Source organism: Schistosoma haematobium, chromosome 1, assembly GCF_000699445.3.
Source record: "Schistosoma haematobium chromosome 1, whole genome shotgun sequence".
Classification (NCBI taxonomy): domain Eukaryota; kingdom Metazoa; phylum Platyhelminthes; class Trematoda; order Strigeidida; family Schistosomatidae; genus Schistosoma; species Schistosoma haematobium.
In genome coordinates, this window is record NC_067196.1 from 2,367,277 (window position 1) to 2,391,044 (window position 23,768).

General features: G+C 37.5%; 1 protein-coding gene across 1 annotated transcript in view; it reads left to right on the forward strand.

The window, feature by feature from the left end:
- The window catches only part of DOCK10_1 (Dedicator of cytokinesis protein 10), a 143,257-nt gene that overhangs the window by 115,232 nt on the left and 4,257 nt on the right, over positions 1-23,768 (forward strand). The window contains exons 35-38 of the mRNA XM_051210284.1: positions 2,642-2,824; positions 9,140-9,260; positions 13,893-14,080; positions 16,671-23,163. The gene's annotated coding sequence lies outside the window, so the exon portion shown is untranslated. The remainder of the gene's footprint in view (positions 1-2,641; positions 2,825-9,139; positions 9,261-13,892; positions 14,081-16,670; positions 23,164-23,768) is intronic.

Here is a 23,768-nt window from a genome sequence, read left to right on the forward strand (position 1 = left end):
GAAGATTATCAGAACTATGTGATATATTAGCGCAATACATTTCAAACAATCTGGTCATACATATACTTGCCATACGAAAATTCAAACCCCCTTTATGTGTTCAAAAACAATTTGTTCTTACCTTAAACCTACCCTGGTAATCTTGACTTATTATCCTGAGTGATTAGGTTTCGCTTTGTGTTTACATTATTATTATTATTACTCTTATCATTATCCTTATCTCCTCTTACCCTATTTCCAGTCTAGTTGACCTTTTAATTTTCATCTATAAATGTTCTTAGCAAGTATATGTGTGATCAGATTGTTCGAAATTTATTGCGCTAATATATCACATAGTTCTGATAATCTTCGTCTTCTAATTACATTATCGAAATTTATCAAAGGGACTAATTGTTTTAAGTTATGTTTGTTTTGTTTTAAGGGAAGACAAATAGTGTATACACTGACGCCATTGTGATCAATTCTGAACTATATCAGCAAGAGTGCCTGGAAATGTGAACAATTTAAGTATCACACTAGTCGATATTATCTAAAACAGATATTAGATGAACGATATGTCATACGGAATAAAATTCAACATAAATTTATCTTCTGAACTTCCATCGTTTTTGTTTTACCGTAAATGTCTGGCACAAAATAACTTCTTCCACATTGGAATTTCCAGATATTGACTTACTGAACTACTTGTAACCCATTGGGAGTGTAGCCGTAAATAAATTCCTAAAATATAAATAGCTCTGTAAGTTTTCGACATTGGATGCTGACCATATTAGTTTTAATGGACTCACCCAGCTGAAGTCGCCCGGTCATGCATCCGCACCAGATCACGAGTGGGAACGTCGTGCTCAACAACCCCTGTAATCGCTAGCCAGATTAGATCAGACCATGCTCGATACATTAATAGCCTATAAAATATATCTTCGAACCTCCTCGCTTCTGTCTTTTGATTTCACTTGGTGGGTACGCTTCATATTAGAAGGTGTTACTGGTTAAAGCGTTGTCAAACTCCGAATATTTGTGGCATCTTCAGGGGACATAATTCTGTTTTGTGGTGACACTGACATATATATATATATATATATATATATATAAGTCTAGTAATCTATGAGATAGATATATCTCTTCCATGGATTAGTGAGCGCTAATGAGAGTAGAAAGTGAAAGTGTACGAGTTGCTTTTCTTAGAAGTGATATTAACCTTAAAAAGGTCATCGGTGTTCGGTTGAATATTGAAACGCATTTTTTTTGTTTTTATCTACTTGCTGCATCTATGATTTACGTAAGATGTCTTAATGTTTATCACACATAAGTATACTGTTTAGAAATTGGTTCATTGCCTTGTTGGTTATAGAACATAATTTTCCACAATAATTGTAAGTACATTGTTATAACTTGTCGTTTTGAATTTTGATTGTCTTGGCTCTTATGAATGCTACTTTTTATATCTGATCGTCGTTGATTTTTATGCCGGAATGCTTATACCTTATACTCGAAACGAGGGACCTCTGCAATTTACACAACGCGAAAGTAAAAACACAAAGACTGGTATAAGTGATAATTTATTAACCACAAAAACACGATGACGACCAGATATAAAAAGTAGTATTAAAAGAGCTAAGACAATTAGCATTCAAAACGACAAGTTATAACAAATGGTGACGGGGATGGGTTATCTTCGGCTCTTTCTGAACTTCTTAAGGTTTCCTCGAATTCATCCACGGACTGTCCTCATATACATGATCATATGTTTCGTCAAAGTATTGCTTACTTATGATCGGTTCATTGATTAATTAATTAACACTTAGTTTAAACATATGGTACTAATGAAACCCTAAAAGCTCATCAAATTTTCCCTTGTTTAATTTGTCATCATAACAGTAAATACTCAAAACTTTGCCCATAATAAATTATATTAACAATATATAAATTTTATCATTATAGGGTTTTGGAGTTTATTATGTTTTTGATGGGGTTTTGTTCTCTGAGCTGGATGGTTTAGTCGTGGAGTTTTCATCCTTCTTCTAAACAACATCATCAACACAAACTTCAGGTAGAGGTGAAGTGTTCGAATTTCACAACTTTTCCTGTATACCTCGATGCTGATTGGTTCTTGTTAACCTTAAACTTGTCATTGTTTACTTCTTTATTTTGACTGTATCTCCCATTGGTTTGACTAAACCATCCAGCTCAGAGAACTAAACTCCATCAAAATCATCCACCTGAGCTACAAATTTTCTCCATCTGCTCAGATTATTAAGTTTTTGATTGAGATCATGAACCGATTGATGTTAGACCATCATTGAAAACTTGGAAGCACTAAATATCCGTTCAGTCCTATTGTAGGGCCCCTCAACAGTGCACATCCACGATTACGCGTGAGACTAGAGGCCCATGGGTTCGAATCCTGCAGGTGGGCTCGTGGGTGCTCATTGCCACTGAGGAGTCCCACAATAGGACGAAACGACCGTCCAGTGCTTCCTTGGTTTTCCATAATGGATCTAGCTTCAATTGACTCATGATCTCAACTATTCATTCTAAATCAACTTGACTTTCAGTAAGCATTATGTAATAGGGTTTCTAGAAAAGAAAAGAACTACTTTTCTTTATCTCTCTCTCTCTATCTATCTCTATGCATATATAGTTATTTGAATCAATGGCTGGTAAATCATTTATATATCGTTCAAATCCATGTCAAAAATTAAATGAAAAATGTGATGAATTATTACAATTATATTGTCATAAATATGGTGAACAATCAGTGGAATTATTAACTGATAATTTTATTAATCGATCAATATTAGATCCAATGAAAGCTTATGTTCAAGTAAGTAATATAGAATGAACAATACTTTTCATTTCTTTCTTTCTTTCTTTTGTTTCTTATACACATCTCTATTCTTCTTTGATCTGATAATGTTCTAGAGAGAAAGAGAAAAAGAGAGGTTCATGTTAGTCTGCCATAATCAACTTACAGTTTGTCTCATATATACTTACTTACTTACGACTGTTACTTCCAGTAGAGCATAGGTCTCCGACCAGCATCCTCCAACCCACTTTGTCTCACTCTGCCTTCCTTTCTAGTTCTATCCAATTGTTGTTCATTCTTCTCATGTCTGTCTCAATTTCTCGGCATAATGTTTTCTTTGGTCTTTCTCTTCTCATTTGGCCTTGAGGATTCCAAGTAAAGGCTTGCTTTGTGACGCAGTTGTGTGCTTTCTTCTATGTCTGTCCTATCCACTTTCAGCGCTTCTTCCTGATTTCTTCCTCCACTGGGATCTGATTTGTTCTGTCCCACAGTAGGTTGTTGCTAATAGTGTCTGACCAACGGATCTGAAGTATTTTGCGTAGACAATTGTTCATAAACACTTGTATCTTTTGGATGATGGCTTTCGTAGTTCACCAAGTTTCCGCCCCATATAGTAAATCTTACTCAGATATGCGTTACCTCAAATCTCCATCCCTTATGAATAAAACGAGATTAAACATAACAAAAATAGGAGTGAGAAAGACTAAATATTAAAACGATGATTCTTAAAAAAAGAGCTGGAATGGTGTGTATAAAGGAGTATTCAGAGGTACAAACTACCTACAACAAGATAGTTCATACTATTTCGACTCACCTAGACTAGTGGCCACATTACAACTTGATCGACAGAATTTGATCTGTACTAAAAAAGAATTGATATACAATCCCAGTATGCAATCAATTGTAATTACATCTCAGTCCTACAATAGATCAGTTACGACCCGGACAGTCAGTCAGCTACAACGTAGGACCAGACACACATATGCATCGGTCCAAGTTGCCATATCTCATTAACACAACAAGATGAACACCGGATTCATAGAAGTAGTTAAGTCAATGGTGGTAATATATAAAAGAAAGATTGCATATAAGGATATAGTACCGGAAGAAGGAATTACTTCGTAGAAAGAAAGATATGAAGCGATTTTAATCTCTTAGTTTCAGGGATGACAGACAGTGTATACACCGACGCCATTGTGATCGATTCTGAGCCATGTCACCAAGAGTCTCCAACCATTGATTACGATAGTCACGCGGACCCCAACCAAGTAGTCTGCATCTACCAACATGGCTCAGACTAGAAGTTAGTGACTTCAAGCACTGATGCCACGTTTTGGTTTGGCCGCCCATAACTTTCTTCCAACCATCTCCAATACCGGATAGCATTGCACGTCGTGGTAATCGGTGTTCAGGCATACGTAATACGTGGCTCAACCATCTCAGTCGATGAAGATTCATAACCTCATCAACCGATTTACCATCATTTCCTAATACCCTGCGTCTAACCTCACTATTACTTATCCGGTGATCCCAGCAGACGCCAGCAATATTTCTAAGGCATCTGTGGTCAAATACTAATAGCTTACGAGTGTCTTCTAATCTTAATGGCCATGTTTCGCTGCCGTAAATTAAAACAGAACAGACTGCCGTGCAGTATACTCGTCCTTTTATTGATAAACGGATATCTCGCCTTCGCCACAGGTGACGTAAGTTGGCAAAAGCCAAACGAGCTTTTCGAATCCGTGCTGAGATTTCGTCCGATACCAACCCATTAGGGCTGATCAGACTTCCAAGATAAGTGAAGTTGTCAACGCGTTCGACTACTTCACTCCCTATCCTTAGTTCAGGTGTTAACGCAGACCAGTCCTGAAGCAACAACTTGCATTTAGAGGGAGAGAAGCGCATTCCAAACATTCTGGCATTGTTGCTTAGTGCTACCAAAAGACTCTGCATTTTGTCAGCGTCTTCACCAAACAGGACTATGTCATCTGCGTATTCTAAGTCGACAAGTGGACCTCCTGGATGGAGATCAATACCCGAGAACTCAGTCGACGAGAATGTTATTTCCATTAGTAGGTCTATGATGAAGTTAAACAAAAGTGGAGAAAGTGGACAGCCTTGACGGACACCACTTGAGGTTGCAAAAGTAGATGACAGTTCGCCATAAGCTCTGACTCGACTAGTAGTGTTCGAGTAAAGAGCACTCACAAGGTTTATGTACTTCTGGGGTACGCCTTTCAATGACAGACACTGCCACAGAGTCTCATGGTCTACAGAGTCAAATGCTGCTTTTAAGTAAAGAAAGACCACCATTGTCGGACGCCGATAAGTATGCCTATGTTCTAGAATCTGACGAATGGTGAATATGTGGTCGATGCAGCCACGACCAGGTCTGAAGCCAGCTTGGTTCTCTCGTGTTTGCAGTTCACGAGTCTTAGTTAGGCGTTCGATAATTATCGAGGCTAGTATTTTAGATATTATATTAGTTAAACTAATCCCTCTGTGGTTGTCACAAGATGATTTTGACCCTTTCTTATATATTGGGACGATAAGTGATTGTGACCAGTTAGATGGGATAACGTCTAACTCCCAGATCTTAGCTAAAATATTAGTCAACCTAATCTCTAAAATTGGACCACCATCCTTAAAGACCTCTGGAGCCAGTCCATCTGGACCAGCTGCCCTTCCTCGTTTCAGACTAACTATAGCCTTTTGAACTTCAGCAAGAGTTGGGGGACCTACTTCATTGTTCCATTCACGCTGTCTGGGAATGGAGGGTAGTTGTAGAGTAGCTGAAGGCCAGTTGAACTGTTCTCTGAAATGTTCTGCCCATCGTTCTAAACGTCTGGACTGGGAGCAGATGAGAGTGTCGTCTTTTTCCGATATAATCTCACTTACACTTGACTTATTAATTCCAGTTTCTTTTATTAGTCTGTAAAGCTGTCTTGTGTTCCCTATAGTCGCCGCCTTTTCCATCTCTTTTGCTTTCGTTGCCCACCACTGCTCACGGTCGTTCCTTAGACTTTTTCTTAACCTGGATCTGATTTGTTGTCGCTCTTCATCATATTCGGAACCTGATGGGACGAGTTTGCGAGAATCCATCAGTGTGATAGACTTTGAAGAAATCCACTGGTTCTTTGTAACTCTGTGGTTTAAGTGGCTAATAGTTGTCACTGCTGTTTCCACAGCTGTTTGTATGTCTTTCCAAGCAACATCTGGGTCAGCCTCGTCTTCAGAACTACCTAATTGTGAACTCAGTTGTTCTTGGAACCTATTTTTGGTTTTCTCGTTACTCAACTCAGTTCTAATGGGTCTTTTTAATGTGGCTGTTTTGCGTCCAGTGAGGCGCAAGCAGATGCGTGCCCGTATTAGGGCGTGGTCGGAGTCCAAGCAGGTACTCCAGAATGAGCGACAATATTCTACCGACCCTCTCCAACGATGACTGATGGCAATATAGTCTGTTTGAGTCCATCGTTGGTTTGGTGTAGGGGTTCGCCATGTTAGACGATGTCTCTCCTTATGCTTAAAATTTGTGTTTGCTAAAAATAAGCGATTGTCTGAGCACAGTTGCAGCAGACGATCACCATTATCTGTTCGCTGTGCCGAAATGCTAAAATATCCACCTAAATGCCTTTCTGTTTGGTTTAAACTGCCTATCTGAGCATTAAAGTCATCCCCTACGAGTACTATGTCTGAACGTTTAGCTTTCTGAAGAAGTTCAGAAAGCTTTCTGTAAAATTCATCTTTCACATAATCTGAGCTGCAGTCGGTGGGAGCGTAGGCAGAAACGACGAAAAGGCAACGACGTGTGTCCCTATCCTTCCGAGTTCTTACGGAGCTGCTTAGCCGAACAGCACATAGACGACTGTTGACGGGGATCCACTCTAGCAGTGCTTGTTCCGCCCTCATGCTTAGTGCTATGCCTACACCTGCCAGTCCACGAGAACTGGCCATCCGGTCACCAGATACACGGAGGGTGTATCTCGTTGGCTCTCTGTTTTGCCGAGGTGAGGTCAAGTGAATGACCACACTGGAATCCTGTATGCGTGTTTCGGAGACACAGCATACATCAATGGAAAGAGACTCTATGGTTTTAGCCAAGGAAGCCTGCTGACCGATTTGACATAGGGTGCGTACGTTGAAGGCTCCAATGTGTAGTTTGGAGCGAGGTTTCAGTAGACCTGGGACAGAGTTTTGAGCACTAGAATCGTTGGCTATGGTGACACTTGAGGAGGAAGCCAAAAGAGGAAGTTTAGGGTTGAAAGTCGATGTAGGAGGAATAATAGGAATTGAAGAGGAAGGTTGATTATGAATACAGTGGTCTTGGGTGCTGTTATAGGTATGAGGGCGGTTATCACTTGCCGGTTGCCCACACCGAGGAAGGGTTCTTCTGGAGGTACCTGAAAAGGAAATTGGATTAGAGGCGGTCTCAGTGACCTGAGAGCGTGACTGCAGTGTCCAAGGGACAACTGCTTGAGGCCGGTCGCACTCGACCTTTCGTGGGAGGTTTTTGACGTGTTAGCTCCGTTCTTCAAAGAGCCTTACCTCCGGAGACGGAAATCCGTGAGGTAAGGTGAGGTGTGCATTTTTAGGGTCGACCTTTTCTAATCCCACCCCTCGTTGTGGGAAGGCAGCATCGCTGTCATGCTGGTTGTCTGAAGGAAACACCTTACTGCTGTCACACCTCTGTACAGTCAGCAGTACGACTTCGCCTTCGGACCTTGGGTTTGTTGCTTTCAGTCTTACCGTTCTTCAACCGACCTGTCTGGCATGGTTGGAATTTGAGGAACGGTTGTTCCAGACAGTATAGCTCAGTTGCTTCATCACGATAGGCAAGCGCGACCATCACGTCAAGGTAGCAACAACGGTCGGGTAACATCTGTAACTGTGAAACTGGATAACACGAGGTCAAGTCCTCCCTTGACAGTCATTTCCCTCAAGATTACAAGAACGCCTTTCTGATGAATGCCAAGTGACACGAAACCTGTGTCCAGTGTTTCCTGTCGACTACCTTCAACTGCCAGCTTATATCACTGACAACATTTGACAATCACTCTACTGTATCTGAATTTTAACAGAAACTATATATCTAGACTACTGTTATCATACTGATATCATATATATATATGTGGGGTTGACTATTGTTGAGGAGCCTCAAACTAGTATGAATGATCTATTCATGGATCCGCAGGCTATCAGTCAGTGTTATATCCACTGCCTACCTGGATGCCCGATGTTTTTAGGGACAGGAACACGTTCGAATAAAACTAGGTTCGGCTAAGATAAAACGTGGCACTAATCTACGAACTCACCACGTGTTTGACTTAACCGTGGAGTTGGGTCCAGACTATCTGATATTGGTTCGCGCGATTGTCGTGGCCAACAATTGCAGACGTTGGACGAAATGTCCCAGAATCTGTTGTAATAGCACAAATGCAATCACTGTTTTTTCTTCACCTAGATATTGAGTTTTAAAATTATCTTATACTTCTCTATCCCATGAATACATTCTCAAATCACATTATCTGTTTATTATTTTCTACTACCACTAATACTATCATCAGTTCTATTACTATGGTGTTTGTCTTACTTATTCCATCTCTTTGTACTGATGTGGTTTTGCAACTTGGATTCTACCTTGCTTGTATGTGACTGGCTTTTGTAAATCTGCTCGATATCTTTAGTTAATGAGGTTAGTTAAGAAAGAGAAAATAAGTTTAACCTACTGTTTTGAATACAGATATTTTTTGACGTATTACATAATATTTAACTGTATTTACTCTTAACTAGATTATAGCTTATCCATTCAGGAAAAAGTGTTCACAGTGTAAATTGCTGCACTGAAACAGCTTTACCAGAAAAAATAGCGATTTGTCCTGTGTGCTCCATCTTTCAGTCTTGATGTAATCAAAATGATGAACAAGAGGAATTATTGTTTATACTATACTGAACAACTTTAGAACTCTAGCTGAAGTTAGACATTAATACCGTTGGATGCCGGTTCAGTGGTCTAGAGGTTAAGCGTTCGAGTGTGAGACCAATAGACCACCATTGAAAACCTGGAAGCACTAGAAGGACGTTTCGTCCTACTGTAGGACTCCTCACCAGTGCACATCCACGATCCCGCCCCGCGAGTCCCATAATAGGACCTAACGGTTGTCCAATGCTTACAGGTTTACCATGATGATCTAGTTTCAATTAACTCATGATCTCAACTATTAAAATAACTTTAGAACTATTTTTGTGAAACCTATAAATTAACACATTTCCTATACATGAATTCTTCATACCCTTTAATATGATTATATATTTTTCTATATTATTTATCTATAGATTACTTATGTTGAACCATATAAAGAAATAAAAGATTCTGATAAAAAACCATTAAGATCTTATGAAAAACATCATGATGTACGACAATTTATGTTTGAAGCACCATTTCTAAGACAACCAGGTAAGAAATTTGCATATCTTCTTGATTGTTTATGTTTTATTGGTTTGTTTGTGTGTTCTGCGTCTATCAACTCTGTAAATTAAACTTCGTAAATGTCGTATGTGGTGTTGGTTGCTATGTGTTATAACTTGTGGCCTGTGTGCCCTGTTAATGTATAATTTAACGATACCGCCAATTAGAGAGCAGTGAATTATTGATTGGATTAATGACGCGTAAATCCGTATGAGCAGCCTAGAGTCCTGCTTCCTACCTCACCCTGCCTATTAAGTCTAGAACACTAATTTCAGCCTCTGTGATATGAATCATGTATTTCAAACATACTCGGTTTATATACCAACGAGACAGACCATAACGTACCATAAAATAGAAAATAGCATTTGTACAAAATTTGGCCAAATGCTGCTGTGAATGTGGGAGGTAGTAATCGATAGACAGGGCATAATTCAAGAATGGTAAATTATATAGTGATAGTTCATAGGTCGAAATAAAGCTCATGATAAGAGGGATATGAATATGGATATTTAGATGGTGGTTAGAAGTAGTCAACAGGAAGCCCTGGACCCGGATTTCGTGCTACTTGGCACTCGTCAGCAAGGTGTACCTGTATTCTTGAGGGAACTGGTGCTCCCTGGCGGATTCACCCAGCTTCACAGTCAGAGACGTTACCACCGAGCTATCCGAGCCGTATCCAAGCAACATGATCGATAGCATTCGATTTATACTAATAAGGACTAGACAAGCATGACATTGATCTCCACCCAGTGATCAATCAATTGTGGATATGGATAGTTTAGTTACTTAACAATTATACGATAAAAATATGCGCATACTATTGGTCGATAAATAGATCCCTCATGTTACCATTCATTATGCTTATCGGGACCTAACACTATGTTAAGCTCACATAGTTTATTCTAGCTTTCAGATAGGCCAATTTATTCATCCTTTTTTGAGTCACATTTTAGTCTTGTTAATTAATCGCTTATTAATCCTGATTGTTTTTATATGATCATGTGTGTGTGTGTGTATGTGTGTATACACTTCTTATCCTATTCATCATATATCTGTAGCTTATTTTTGTATGGCTATAAATATTGATTAACGCTTGATGAAATCAATTGGGTTTAAGAGCCTTCTACACTGCGCATTATTTCACTTTAGTCTCTTCTATTCGCTTCATCCCTCTCATTTCCTGTCCAGATCATTGAATGTACAAAATTAATTCATATATTTGACTTATTTAATTACGTTATTGACTAACATCATCTAAATCGATAATTATATACGAGGAATTACAATATGTATATTTCAATAGCAATCAGAAACGATCTCAATGGAGTTAGATCCTAGGCCAATAAAGTGGTGAGCTCGTCGACAACATTGTCTGATCTAAAGGGCTTCACTAAAGTATCATATAGGTTAAGACCTACTTAGCCAGTCCATAACAGATATATCTACTTATTTATAATACTATTTAATAAGATAGACAATACAATCCGTAACCTACAATAGCAAAAATATCCTATTTTCCTGAACAATTGTGTGTTGTACTTTGATAATAGTTTATTTGAAGTGACTTTTGAAGAAGGTTTACGTGCTGATAATTATCAATCGGTTACAACTCATCACGTTATGTTCCTAACAGTATCTGATTCATTTGTTAAAACAACTCCAAGATATCTTAATCTTAACAATTGTCTACAACTGATATGTGACTATAGAACGTAGATAAACTGATAGATATTTGACTTACTAACTATTTACTATGTTAATTCCGTTCTACTATGAACTTAATGTGTATATGGATTGATAATAATATTTATATTAAACAAATTATTCTCTGACCTATTCTTTACTTTTCCATATTTGGTGTCTTCGAAACATTGCTCGTATATCCTGAGACCATCGAGTAAGTAAGGCAGTTGTTAGAAAACGGGTACTATTTAATGATGGCAAATCAATCGATGAAGTAATGAAACTTCAGTTGAGATGGCTGTGATACGTGTTACGTATGCCCAACGACCGACTGCCTCGACGTGCGATGCTCAATGGTATAGGAGTAGGTTTGAAGAAAGGTAGGGGCGGTCAGACCAAAACATGGTACAAATCCATGAAGTTACGGACAAGTGGACTGGGTCATGTCGGTGTAGACTGCCTGGTTTCGATCTGCGAGATGATAGTAACCGATGGTTAGAGACCTTGAATGACATAGCTGAAAATCGTTTGAAATGGTATGAGCAGATGCATCCACTCTCTGTGTTCCTCCAAATTCTAATCTTCTGAATTCTTTATGTCCCTTTCTTTTTTTCTTTCTAAATCTATTTCACTGGATTATACTCCTTGAATAACACGTTCAAACCCTAATCTTCCCGATTACTGCTTATACTTTTACCACCTCTACCACCATGGGATTCGAATCGACAATTGTATCTGTGTACAACTCTGATATGGCAACTCAAACTAATGTACGTACGTACGAAGTTCTACGTTATTACTGACTGACTGATATGGTTGTGAATCGTTTATTAAGAGGAATGAAGTGATTCCACTCTATGTATACCATATCGATTGAGTATCCAATCTAATAATAATGTATTGATCCATATTCACTTGAATTATAGACACATAATCAAATTAGTGACGATCATATTATAAACTATTATGACAGGCTGATACAATCTATTATGTGACCTTTTTCTGACCTTTGTATGCTTCATTGTAACTCTGTTGATTATCCCTGTTTACCCATATCACTCTTTATCCATTTTTTTCATCTATGTGTCTGGTCTGTATCTGTCTATACACTCATTTATCCTTATAGATAGGTTTGACCTCGTTGAATTCTATCTCCATGGTCTCACTTATAAAATAATATGCATCTACAGCACTATTGTATCTGACTTTCTAGTTGTTCACCCATATGATTAGGTCGATGAATATATACAAAGTTAGTAAAGGAATTGCCCCCAAATGCCCTGGTATGGCCGAGAGTGGGGTGGACCCGTACTCCCTCTCGAAATACTCTCACACGGCCACGCGTATACAGCCTCTACCAGGGAAGTTCTACTCACTGCCTTCTCGTAGTAGGGGTGTTGTTTACAAAATGAGAGGACGAAAAGTGAATGTCCGGTGCTTTAACCGGATCCCAAACCAAATCAATGGTGCACATGGGCTCCAGTATCCTGCAAGAACAAATGGTGTATGAATTAATTGTTGGTCACCGGCTACCATGGGACTGCATCTCCTTACGATGCTCCACTGCCTTGTGGGTTAGACTATTAGGTCAAAGGCTCGGGGAGTGGCTCCCTAAGAAAACCACCTGCTTCGATCTGGGCACCCGTGCAGTATATCGGCCCTCACACAAATCGAATGATTTATGTGGCGCATATGTATTTGGTACCCTCTTGTACCAATATTTATGTGTTCAAATAAATAAATAAAATTAAGGAATTATATTTCATCAATTGTTTGCATGCTCATATCTTATGATCATAGTAACAACCTGTTCCGTATCATGGGAAATGAAAATCGTTTATATATGCCACTATATGAATAATTGTATTGTTTTTAAATTGTTTAGTAAACTGTTTCCTGATCCGAATCATCATAATGATTCAGATAATAATGATGTTAACGACTGAATCTACCGGTTAATAAGAAAATATGGTGCACAGGTTGAATGGTCACTAGTCCATATCACTAATATGGTTAGTTGTGCATTCAATAACAATATAACTGCTGCTAATTCAAATTCAACAACCTTTCGTGATTACTTTCTGAAATAAATAATATAGAATTTAGGATCCAGACTTTTGATATTTTCTTTATGAGTGATAGATATAGTCTGTCTTAATAATGTTGAATAAGATTTGTTATATAAGACTGTCAATCTTCAAAGACTATGAATTCATTGTGTTGTAACGTGTGACTGCAGGTTAAATGGAGCAGCGTATTATTATTAATCGATTCAGTGACACGGAAAACATGTAGTGAACGACCTAGTGCCCTGATTGGTCCTACTTCGCTGTCTAACCCAGTCAGTTGAGTCTAGAACGCAAGTCACAGCCTCTGAGTTATGAATCGTTGTATTTCAAACATACTCTGTTTATATACTAACCAAACAGACCACATCGTACCATAAAAATAGAAAACAACATTTGTACAATATTTAACGAATGAAATAAATAATGGCCAACAGGGAATGCCTATTTAGAGTCCAAGGACATCATTAGACTTAACATGATAATGATTGGCACATTATTCCTCAGCATACCTAACACATTGGCACTCAAAAGTTATTCGAGATGAAATTGACTTTATCATTTCGACTCTTTAGTAATTCGTTATTTGATTTCTAGAATGCGATTATGATTTAGAGAATAAACAAACATGAAATTGGTCACTAATCAGTGAATAATCATTGCATTCTTATGACTGGTCAGTCTTGGCCTCAATAACTCAATATTGAGGTCTCAGATTTATGTAGGTTCAGGTTCCACAGGGAGTATTAATTCCTATCGACTATTTTCAATCAACTAACATTATGCATATCTCATTATGAACTCCATATTTATCGAGATTACTGTACTGACTTATTGTTTGTTTTTCTTTATATAATTAATTTTTGAATAGGTTTATCTACGGAAGAATGCCTATTAGCACCAGGTCCAAAACAAAGTGATGATTTAACTATCCAATGGAAACGTCGTACAATATTAACTACTGAAGCAACATTCCCGCATATACGTCGTCGACTTGAAATTATACAAGTAACAGAGATTGATTTCACTCCAATCGATTCAGCGATAGATGCTATTCAAGTAAGTCAAAATAGAACATAAAATGTTACTTTTTCTTGTAGACATCTTTGATACTGATTTATTTTCAAGATTCAATTATCTTCACAAGTGAAATGTTTTTATTCCTAGTCAATAATTTTCAGAGATGATTTTTATTATTAACTGAATTCATTTGGAGAATCCTGAAATATAAAGAAACACTAGACAACTGTTCATTGTCTTATAGTACTCTTCAACGGTCTACCTTTAGGACCAGGTCATTGGTGTATATTTCCATCTTCAGTCAAGTTATGACTATTATTCTATGACATTGAATAATAATTATGTCATTTTCTCGACATGATCAGTTTCAAAGAGCCCAGATTTGTACCATGAGGATTTCTTGTGTTTTTACCTTGTTTATTTACTATTGTACTAATATTGAGTTGCAGTTGAACTTCAGGGAACTTTGCAGTGTGTGTTTGATGATTTTTTTTTTATTTATTATTTATTTTAACTCATATATATTGGTACAACGAGGCACCAAATACATATGCGCCACACAAATCTCATTCGATTTGTGTGAGGGCTGGAGTACTGCCCGGGTGCCCAGATCGAAGCAGGTGGTTTTCTTAGGGAGCCACTCCCCGAGCCTTTGACCTAATAGTCTAACCCACAAAGCAGTGGAGCATCGTAAGGAGATGCAGTCCCATGGTAGCCAGTGACCAACAATTAATTCATACACCATTTGTTCTTGCAGGATACTGGAGCCCATGTGCACCATTGATTTGGTTTGGGATCCAGTTAAAGCACCGGACATTCACTTTTCGTCCTCTCATTTTGTAAACAACACCCCTACTACGAGAAGGCAGTGAGTAGAACTTCCCTGGTAGAGGCTGTATACGCGTGGCCGTGTGAGAGCATTTGAAGAGGTAGAGCGGACTTTCCCCACTCTCGGCCATACCAGGGCATTTGGGGGCAGTGTTTGATGAATTAGGTTATAACTAAATAAAACTTAAATAAGTTCGTTCTGATAACTTAATTGTTTGTATTTTTGCGTCATGTTTATTGACTTGCATTAAGAAACCATTAAAATTCAAGGATAGCGAAGCATCTGGTTTTCCTTTTGACAGTTAACATGTGTAGTTCCCTTAGAGGGTCAAACTTAGGACTTTTAAGGCATCTTACAGTCTCTAAACTTTCAGATCACTCGATCGAAATCAAAATAATAATAAAATTCTAATAATATTCACAATATCCATTTACTAAAAACCTAGTCATTTTCATCAGTTTTGAGAAATGTACATCAACGATCGTAAAACACTACTAACAAACCTTGAGGATTTATGATTTTAGTTTTACACAGTTTACTCATCTAGACAGATCTAATTTGAGGTTCAAAGTTTGTTAAAGGTTTGTAATTGAGTTTTTTCTTTGTAAACAATGATGGATAGTGGCTAGCAGTGAAATCCAGGACGTGTGTTTCGTCCTACTTGGGGCTCGTCAGCTGGATGTACCTGCATCTCAGACTTGTTGATGTTCACTCTGGGACTCGAACCCAGTATCATTCGCTTCAAACGCCATCGCGTTATCCACTTAGCTACTGAGTCCTGATAGCCACTTGCTTGTGCAATGGGGTGAATTTAAATTCACTTGGTATTGTCTTTTACTTGTATCTTCCCATTGAGGTTTAACACTGCAATTGATCAGTGTGTTATTGGCATATGTGCATATGCCTCGATATTGCTCCAATTGGAAGGTACAAGCCAAAAAATACCAAGTGAGTTTATAATTGAGTTGTTTGAATGGATTAAATTAAAGAAATAATCGAATGATTGTTATTTCCATATACTTTCTGAAGTCATTTAACAATAAACTATAGTTTATTAATTTTTAATGGTCAAGATTATGAGTAAATTGAAGGCAATCCACCATGGTAAACCTGGAAGCACAACAGACCTCGTTGAACTTCATTGGTCAATACTTCTAGTGAGAAGCAGTTATATAGTAACTCACTGAAGACAATGGTGGATGTGTCGCTCAATTTCGTGGATTGGTTGAAGTTACACCTTAACACCGTTGAATACCGGTCGGCTCAATGGTATATTGGCTAAGCGTTCGTGCGCGAGACTGATAGGTACTGGGTTCAAATCTCGCGAGGTAGGATCGTGGATGCGCACTGTCACTGAGGAGTCCCACAATAGGACGAAACGGCCGTTCAGTGCTTTTAGGTTTTCGATGTTAGACTAGCTTCAATTGATTCGTGATCTCAACCATTGAAATTACTATAATATCTACAAAACCCCTCTGATATATTTTATCATTTTGATATTTTTGTTGGAATCCATATGTAATATATACGTTCGACTATAAAGTGATTATTAATATTGATCTGTTAATTATCCACCACTAGACGATATGTCACTGTTTATTACATCTATTTCAAAAACCTTCGAAGATGTATCATTTGATAGTTGGAGAGAGCATCGAAAGACATCGTGTGATTAGCTATCGACACATAATGAAGTACTTGTTTTTGTTCATGACCATCCATTTATTATTATTATTATTATTATTATTATTATTATTATTATTATTAAAGTCGGCTTTATATTATTTCTTGTTTATACAGTGTAAAAATCAGGAATTAATGAGCCATGTAATAACTCTACGTAATAATCTGACCATTTGCCATTATTCAGGTTAGTTATATATCAGATTAGAAAGTTTATATTCTAAGGGATTGGCTGTATAATTTTCCTTGAATTTTTATTCATTTATTTGAATACATAAATATTGGTTCAAAGGGAGGCAATGGATAGATATGCACCACACAAGTCACTTGATTTTTGTGTGTGCTATCATACTGCCCGTGGTGCCCAAACCGAAGCAAGTTGTTTTCGTGTGGGGGCCATACTAGGAGCCTTCGACCTAAAGGTTTGGTCCTCAATACAGTAGAACAACGTCAGGAGATTCAATCGTATGGTAGTCAGTGATTAATAATCGGTTCATACGCCATTTATTTCTTCAGAATACTAGAGCCAACCCATGTATACCATTGATTTAGAATCAGAGTTTTGCAGCTGCCGTAGGTGGACTCTCAATATCCACCAACCCGGTTAAAGCGCCGGACATTGGCTTTTCGTCCTCTCAATTTCATAAGAGAGTGTCTCGAGAGGGAGAAAGTGAGCTGACTCTCCTCACCTTCGACCGTACCAGGGTATTTGGAGGCTTCCCTGAATTAAAGTACAGAGCTAAGATTAATGAACAAAAAGATCATTTCATTTGAATATTTCATCTGTGTTAACCTCAATCATTACAGCGTTGTTGAAGTTAAGTTGAAATAATTAACCTTGTTTCTCTATCGAATATTGTTATTTCAAACATATTGACTATGTTCGGTTCTTTCTGAGGTTCTTCGCGTTCACCCTTGGACCGTCCTCACACCTCCCGCCTTTTAAGTCTGTTGTGTAAGACTTTTTCCTTGGATCCACCTGAAACTTGGTTACCGTATTTCTCCTGCGATCCATCACTCTCAAAGATTGTGCAGCTTTGCCCTTGCGTCTTTTATGTCTTCTATATTCGCGCTCCTGAGGGTTTTTTCAAGATGAATCTGATATGATTGTTTGAACTTTGATGTTTAAAACTTTGTAAAGTTATTGTTTATTATTATAACAACTGAATGAAGATTACTACCGTCAAATGGAATAATAGTCATTGTTATGTTAACTAGAAGTTATTGGAGTTTTGTAAAGTGATGGTCACCTATTGTTTAAAACAGTCAGATTTCAAATAACAGATTTTAGGTTCCCCTCCATTTCATAGCATCATTACAATTACTCCATTTATTACACCGAACTTTGTAACTCAATGTTGAATGTATAAGTCTGTACAAATGATCAATCACTGAGTAGTTACAATTGTTGTTTGTCTAGTTATATGGTGTTAATCAAACTTGATCAGCACATAGGTTCAGGATTGCTTTTTCACTGTGTTCAACCATTTAACATATAAATCTGTTAGTATAATGTTGTTGAGATAATCGAATTTCATTAAAATCACGAACTGATCTTAGCTGGATAACCATTAAAAACCTGAAAACTTTGAATGGTCATTTCGTACTAAGATGAGATTCCTCGGCATTGCTCATTCAATCAATGGATATGTTAAAAAAAAAGAGCATATTCATAACAAAAACTAGAGGCTACCAGAGGAAGCATCCACTAGTAACTCATTTATCAAGTACAGATTAATATTATTGAAATCACAAACCGATCTTTCGCATGAACGTTTTAGACCATGTACATATTGGAATTCAATCGAAACCGAAGGTCGTGGATCAGATTTCCCATTGCGAATTGATAGATACACACTACTGAGGAGTCACAATGCTAGGTATTCAACGGTTGTCTAACTTGAATATTTTCATGATTTCAATAATATAAATCTGTATTTAGTAAATGAGTTAGTGGGTGGATAAGGGGGGTCTTTTCTCTGATAGATACTTGTTTTTGTGATGAATATATTCTTCTTTTCTCTCATCTTCATTGTTGTAATTTTGTCAATGCAAATAGTATTTCTTTCTTCCTGTTTCAAATTATAATAATCTCGCTGGGTTCGAGGTCATGGATGCGCACTGCCACTAAGGAGTCCGACAATAGGACGAAACGGCCGTCTAGTGCTTACAAGTTTTCCATAGTGGTCTAGCTTCAACTGACTCATAATCTCAACCATTGAAATCACAAAAAAAGATTAAAACTGAAATAATGTGTAATTTGATATTTGTTCATGTATACAATCTATTAACTACAGGTAAAACGTAACAGTATTGATTGATTCACTTTTCGGTAAAACAAACAAAGAAACAACACAGTCCATAAAACATTGTATCGTTTGCACTAACCTTCCTCTCCCCCAAACTGACTACTTGAGCGGGAACATAAGAATAAGTGAGAAATTGTATTGAACTGCCGAATGAAATGAGCAAATGCTACTTTATTCTTAGAAAATAGACCCATTAACCCAATTAAATGCAGTTGACCTTGTTGTAACGGGTGTGCGACTGCAGGTTTTGATAAGCAGTGTATTGTATTGATCGATTCAATGGACACGTAAACACGTAGTGGACGACCTAGTGCCCTGATTGGCCCCGCTTCGCAGTCTGTCCCAGCCAGTTGAGTCAAGAACGCAAGTCACAGCCTCTGAGTTATGAATCCTTGTATTTCAGACATACTCTATTTATATACCAAACAAACAAACCACATCGTACCATAAAATAGAAAACAATATTTACAAAATATTTAACAAGTGAAATAAACATCGACCAATAAGAAATGTACATTTAAGGTCCAAGGCCACCATAGACTTAACACGATAATTATTGGTATATTTTTCCGACTATCCTAACAGACCTATAAATGATTTCTGATTAATATCAGTTTACACTTTTATTAAGCTAGTTCTGAATGATTATCCATATTACATGTATTAATGTGTTCAAAGAATTTGAAATCATGTTGATAGTGTGACTATTATTACTGGAGACACTAGATGATCGTCGTGGTATATAAAAGAGAGAAACGAGTTGGAAATATTAATCATTAGGCCTACAATTGTGAAGACGGTTCACGGATGAACTCAAAGAACCGAACATATTCCATCCAATCATCTTTTGGAAGAATATTCCAGAATCCCTACGTGTAGCTTCCCTATTGGAAGAATGCTAATAACTCCCTGTGTGGGGATTGGATAACTATAGTTGTGATTTCGTTTTTACCAAAAACTATAAATAACTGACATTTTTGTACCATAATTGGCACTGTCTGAGATAACAATCCTTTCACTAGTTTTCTGTCTTCTCATTTGCGACTTGGGAAGGTTCTAGCGTTCGAGTGTTCAAGATATACGCGGCAAATTAGGAATCTAAGCTCTAGATCTAACAACTGGTGACGGGTTGTCTTATCAAGATGTCATTTACCTTTGAACACTTTGAAGCCTTGCTGGAGCATCAAGAAAAATATTTCGAACAGTCCCAGATTCATATTATAGAGACGCTAACCCAGCAAATGAACCTAAATCAAAAAGGGGTTACAGATGATTCTTTCAAATCTCATGCCGACCACATTATTAATTCTATCCATGAATTTAATTTCGATGAGTCGGCTGGCATTACTTTTGAAACCCGGTTCAAAAAATATGAAGATTTGTTCAAGGTTGACCTCAGAAAACTTGATGACCCGCCAAGGTCAGAATACTCTTGCGAAAACTTGGCACGGTTGAACATGAACGTTACAGTAACTTCATCCTTCCAAAGAACCCAAGAGATTTTTCTATTGATGCAACGATTGATATTTTGTCGCAAATCTTTGCTGAACAGTCATCCTTGTATAATATTCGTTATCAATATCTCAAGATAACAAAAGCAGGTAGTGATGACTGTGTGAAGCATGCGGGTTTAGTAAACCGTGGGTGTGAGTGGTTCAAACTATCAGCAATGACAGATCAGATTAAGTGTCTCGTGTTTGTGTGCAGCCTCCAGTTTCTCTAAGATTCTGATGTTAGGATCAGACTTTTTGAGTAAAATTGAACAATGCCCGAATATAACACTACAGGAAGTAACCACAGAGTGCCAGATATTGGTAAACTTGAAACATGACACTTCCATGATTGAAAATAATAGCCTATTGCCATACGTTCATGTTGTAAGCGAAAAGAAAGATTCCTGCTCAAGAAAATTATCGCACACAGACAATCAGCCCTCGTCTCCATGTTGGTCATGTGGAGGATCGCATTACAAGAGGTTCTGCCCATATAAAGAACATTGTTGTAGCAAATGTCATCAGAAGGGCCATAAAGAAACAAGCTACAGAAAACGAACCCATAAATGAAATTCTTCGAAATCATACTCCAAGAAATACAGATATAGTGCTCAAACTAACAAAATATTGGTATCACATAATCGAGCACAAATTTACCGCCAACGAAAGTATGTAAACTTAGATATAAATAAGAAGCGTGCCCGCCTGCAGCTCGACATTGCTTCCGACATCACACTTATTAGTCGAAGAACCTGGAAGCTTATCGGAAAACCACAGGTGCTCCCAACAACCCAGTTAGCTCATAGTGCATCTGGAAGGAAACTAAATATTGTTGGAGAGGTTTGTTGTACAGTTTCAAAAGGAAACGCAAAAACGAGTGCAACGGTATATTTCACAGAGAACCCAGGACTAGATTTGCTGGGTCTAGACTTAATAGAAACACTACAATTAACAAATCACTCCATTAATCATACACAGAAATTTACATAGTGGATTAAGTGTCTAAATTACAATGAGCAGATAAATAATACAGTAGTTGAATGGGCTTACTACAAATGCACGAATTGACAACTATCAAAGGATTTTCAACGCATTATCCTTCTCACTAGCTCCTTTAATGGCTTCAAATGTGACCGGGAATTCGGAAACTGCGTCTGCCGATACTGTGTGAACCTCAGCCTTGATATCTACGGCAGCTACAAGCACCTCCTCTTCTTTAACATTTTTGCATTCCTCCAGTTCTTCCGTGAACAATTGTCTGTGTTTCTCCAAAACAAATTTCCTGAGACTCTTTTTCTCTGGTTTGTTGGTTCTCACGCAACAGCATTCGTCCAATAGGGATTCTGGAATATTCTTCCAAAAGATGATTGGATGGAATGTGTTCGGTTCTTTCTGAGGTTCTTTGAGTTCTTCGATGGATCGTCCTCACACATGTACTTCACATTTTTAGATGACTGATAACAGTCTTCATATCTGAATAGCTGTATATATCTATTATTTTTCGACTCTGGGACGTGTTTTTTCAATATCATGTTGGTCCAGCTAATGCAAATCTACATGATAAAATTCAATAAATGGACTAAATATTTGGGTATAATACTTGAAGCTTCATAATTTTAGTCAATATGAAGGTTGTAATCAATGAGATTGTATTCTTCCAAGGTGAACATCTAAACAATCACATTTAATCGAAGTTATTTACTTAGAGGAAGTTTTCTTCACGAACTAAAACTAGAGGTACACGGAACTCGTGTATTATCTTAGGTCAGATAATTATTTTCTGTACTCACTTTCTAGCGCATATGTAATCGAATTCTCTTTCTTCAGGTTTCTTTACAACCCCGATACAATCAAATCACTGAATAAGAGTTGCATCAATCAATACTTCCATCAATTCTTCAGTTATTGTTTTCATCAGTGATTTACTGTTTCTGATTGAAATCTTGAACCGATTGATGTTAAACCACTATTGAAAACCTGGAAGCACTGGATGACCGTTTCGTCCCATTGTGGTGCTCCTCACGAGTGCGCATCTATCTACCTTAATACAATGAAAGATGGTCGCGCAATTTCGTGGATTGGTTGAGGTTAGACATAAACATCGTTGGATTCCGGCCAGCTCAGTGGTCTAGTAGGTTAAGCATTCGCCCGCGAGACTAAAAAAACCACTGGGTTCGAATCCTGTGAGCGGGATCGTGGATGCGCACTGTCACTGACAAGTCCCACAATAGGACGAAACAACCGTCCAGTGATTCCAGGTTTTCAATGATGATCTAACATCAATCGATTCATGATCTCAATCAAAAAATTAATCATCTCCACAACCCTATATTGATAATTTACTGTTTCATTATGATCTTGATCGAATGTATAGGTCTCGGTTTTACTTGACTTTCATGACTATTTACACGGTATATCTGTATCAATATTTTCTAATTATTCATTATTATTATTTTTTAAAATAGCTAATCCAACATTGAATGAAGATAAACGTGTCTCTATCAATATGCTTAATTTACATTCACCTATTGTAATAACAAATACTTCTTCAAACATTCCTAATGTCATAACATCAACAACAACAACAACAACTACTACTACTACTAATACTATAAATAGTAGTATTAATGGAAATCATTCAAAAATATCTACTTATAAAATACCATTATTAATGGATATGCAATTACAAGGTGCATTATTACCTACAGTGAATGCTGGTCCAATGGCTTATGCTCAAGCATTTTTAAAAGTGGAAAATCAATCATTTTATCCTATCAGTAAAGTTAATCGATTGAAAGAGTTATTTTTGTAAGTGAATATGATTGGGTTTTTTTTGTGGTTGGGTGGGTTGTTGATTGGTTGGTTAAAGGGATTAAGCTTTAAGTTTTATATCTACAATATTACTCGTAGAGATCTAATGAGAATCTGTAACCAATGGAGCTCAACCGTGTTGAGTGTGAAATAGTTTATCTATTGAAGACAATGGAAAATGGTTGTACAACATTATGGATTGGTTAAAGTTAGACATTAATACCGTTGGATCTCATATCAGCATTCGCGAAAGACTTAACGTTCTAGGTCTGATTCCGGTGAGTGGATACACACTGCTGAAGATTTCTCACACTAGGACGAAACAACATTTTAATGTTTCCAGGTTTTTAATGGTGATCTACAATTGTTGGGTTCATGATTTCAATAAAACCTAACAAGCTCCACAACCCTGTAATGACGAATATATACTTTTTTTGATCCCAGATAGTTTGTTTGCTTTAATATTAATGTTTATTCATTTATTTCTTTGAAAACAAAAATATTGCTACAGAGAAAGGCATTGAATACATATGCGCCACACAAGTCGCTTGATTTTTGTGTGAGCTGTGATACTTCCCGGGTGCTCAGACCGAAGCACGTGG